The 3359-nt window shown below is 42.3% G+C and overlaps 1 non-coding gene across 1 annotated transcript; it reads right to left on the bottom strand.

Annotated features, from left to right (window-relative positions):
* Nucleotides 1-866: 866 nt before the first annotated feature.
* Nucleotides 867-974, bottom strand: LOC130984718 (small nucleolar RNA R71). Its single transcript, XR_009088632.1, has one exon. It is a non-coding gene; the product is annotated as a small nucleolar RNA R71 (small nucleolar RNA).
* Between the last annotated feature and the right edge of the window lie 2385 nt (nt 975-3359).

Below are 3359 nucleotides of genomic sequence, written 5' to 3'. Positions count from 1 at the left end.
TCAAATCTTTTAATTTCTAATTTCAAAATCTTTTTCAAAAATCACTTGGTTTCCTTTCCACTTTGATTTTCGAAAATCAATTGATGTTTTTCAAAAATGTTTTCAAAGTATTTTAATTAATTTTCGAAAATCTTCTTCCCTCCTTCCCACATCCTTCTATTTATGGAGTGCCACTCCTTCTCAATGCACAATTCGAACCTTATCTAACTAAAGTTCGAATTTATCTTCTCCTTCTTCTTTCTATTTCTCTTTTCCTCTGACACTTAAAGGAATCTCTATACTGTGACATAGAGGATTCCACATTTTCTTGTTCCCTTCTCTTTCATATGAGCAGGAGCAAGGACAAAGGCATTCTTGTTGAAGCTGATCCTGAACCCGAAAGGACTTTGAAGAGAAAGCTAAGAGAAGCCAAAGCACAACTCTCTTTAGAGGACCTGACCGAATTCTTCAAGGAAGAAAACATGGCAGCAGAAAACAACAACAATGCAAACAATGCAAGGAAGGTGCTGGGTGACTTTACTGCACCTACTCCTGATTTTTATGGGAGAAGCATCTCTATCCCTGCCATTGGAGCAAACAACTTTGAGCTTAAGCCTCAATTAGTTTCTCTAATGCAACAGAATTGCAAGTTCCATGGACTTCCAATGGAAGATCCTCATCAGTTTTTAGCTGAATTCTTGCAAATCTGTGACACAGTCAAGACTAATGGGGTTAACCCTGAGGTCTATAGACTGATGCTATTCCCTTTTGCTGTAAGAGACAGAGCTAGAATATGGTTGGACTCTCAACCTAAAGAAAGCCTGGACTCATGGGAAAAGCTAGTCAATGCCTTCTTGGCAAAATTCTTTCCACCACAAAGATGGAGTAAGCTTAGAGTGGAAGTCCAAACCTTTAGACAAAAGGATGGAGAATCCCTCTATGAAGCTTGGGAAAGATACAAACAATTAATCAGAAAATGTCCTTCTGACATGCTTTCTGAATGGAGCATCATATGTATTTTCTATGATGGTCTCTCTGAACTATCTAAGATGTCCTTGGATAGCTCTGCAGGAGGATCTCTTCATCTGAAGAAGACGCCTGCAGAAGCTCAAGAGCTGATTGAAATGGTTGCAAATAACCAATTCATGTACACTTCTGAAAGGAATCCTGTGAACAATGGGACTAATCAGAAGAAAGGAGTTCTTGAGATTGATGCTCTGAATGCCATACTGGCTCAGAATAAGATATTGACTCAACAAGTCAATTTGATTTCTCAAAGTCTGTCTGGAATGCAAAATGCACCAAACAGTACTGAGGATGCTTCATCTAAGGAAGAAGCTTATGATCCTGAGAACCCTTCCATGGAAGAGGTGAATTACCTAGGAGAACCCTATGGAAACACCTATAATTCTTCATGGAGAAATCACCCAAATCTCTCATGGAAGAATCAAGAGAGACCTCAACAAGGTTTCAATAACAATAATGGTGGAAGAAACAGGTTTAGCAATGGCAAGCCTTTTCCATCATCTTCTCAGCAACAGACAGAGAGTTCTAAGCAGAATACTTCTGACTTAGCAACAATGGTCTCTGATCTAATAAAGACCACTCAAAGTTTCATGAATGAAACAAGGTCCTCCATCAGAAATTTGGAAGGACAAGTGGGTCAGCTGAGCAAGAAAGTTACTGAACTCCCTCCTAGCACTCTCCCAAGTAATACAGAAGAAAATCCAAAAGGAGAGTGCAAAGCCATAGACATGGCCGAATTCTGGGAGGAAGGAGAGGCAGTGAACGCCACTGAGGAAGACCTCAATGGGCGTGCACTGGCCTCCAGTGAGTTCCCCAATGAGGAACCATGGGAATCTGAGGCTCAAAATGAGACCATAGAGATTCCATTGGACTTACTTCAGCCATTCATGAGCTCTGATGAGTATTCTTCCTCTGAAGAGGATGAGTATGTCACTGAAGAGCAAGTTGCTAAATACCTTGGAGCAATCATGAAACTAAATGACAAGTTATTTGGAAATGAGACTTGGGAGGATGAACCTCCCTTGCTCACCAAAGAACTGGATGACTTGTCTAGGCAGAAACTGCCTCAAAAGAGGCAGGATCCTGGGAAGTTTTCTATACCTTGTACCATAGGCACCATGACCTTCAAGAAGGCCTTGTGTGACTTAGGGTCAAGTGTAAACCTCATGCCCCTCTCTGTAAAGGAGAAATTAGGGATCCTTGAGGTGCAAGCTGCAAGAATCTCATTAGAGATGGCAGACAATTCAAGAAAACAAGCTCATGGACTTATAGAGAATGTTTTGGTGAAGATTGAAGACCATTACATTCCTACTGATTTCATAGTCCTAGAGACTGGGAAGTGCATGGATGAATCCATCATCCTTGGCAGACCATTCCTAGCCACAGCAAAGGCTGTGATTGATGTTGATAGAGGAGAGTTGATCATTCAAGTGAATGAAGAATCCATGGTGTTTAAGGCCCAAGGATATCCCTCTATCATCATGGAGAAGAAGCATGAAGAGCTTCTCTCAAAACAGAGCCAAACAGAGCCCCCACAGTCAAACTCTAAGTTTGGTGTTGGGAGGCCACAACCAAACTCTAAGTTTGGTGTTGAAACCCCACATTCAAACTCTAAGTTTGGTGTTGGGAGGTTTCAACACGGTTCTGAGTGTTTCTGAGGCTCCATGGGAGTCCTCTGTCAAGCTAATGACACTAAAGAAGCGCTTGTTGGGAGGCAACCCAATGTTTTATAATTAATTATTTTCTTTTGTTATTTTATCTTTTTTGTAGGTTGATGATCATAAGAAGTCACAAAAACAATGAAAAAAGCAAAAACAAAATGAAAAACAGGAAGAAAAACAGCACACCCTGGAGGAAGATGCTGCTGGCGTTCAAACGCCAGTCAGCCTAGCAGTTGGGCGTTTAACGCCCAGTCTGGCACCTTTCTGGGCGTTTAACGCCAGAAAAGGGCACCAGACTGGCGTTAAACGCCAGTAAAGGGCAACAACCTGGCGTTAAACGCCAGGAATGGGCACCAGCCCGGCGTTTAACGCCAGAAATGGCTCAAAACGTGATTTTGAGCAACTTTTGGTGCAGGGATGACTTTTCCTTGACACTACAGGATCTGTGGACCCCACAGGACCCTACCATCACTCTCTCTCTTCTTCCCCCATTCACCAATCACCTCAACACCTTTTCCCCAAAAACCCCTCACCTATCAAATCCCATCTTTCTCTTCACCACTCACATCCATCCTTCATAAATCCCCACCAACCTCACCCTTCAAATTCAAACCATTTTCCCTCCCAAACCCACCCTCAAATGGCCGAACCTTTTACCCCCCCTCTCTCCTATAAATACCCTTCTTCAACTCT

This window comes from Arachis stenosperma, chromosome 5, assembly GCF_014773155.1.
Source record: "Arachis stenosperma cultivar V10309 chromosome 5, arast.V10309.gnm1.PFL2, whole genome shotgun sequence".
NCBI classification, from domain to species: domain Eukaryota; kingdom Viridiplantae; phylum Streptophyta; class Magnoliopsida; order Fabales; family Fabaceae; genus Arachis; species Arachis stenosperma.
This window is presented reverse-complemented; position numbering and strand designations above follow the sequence as displayed.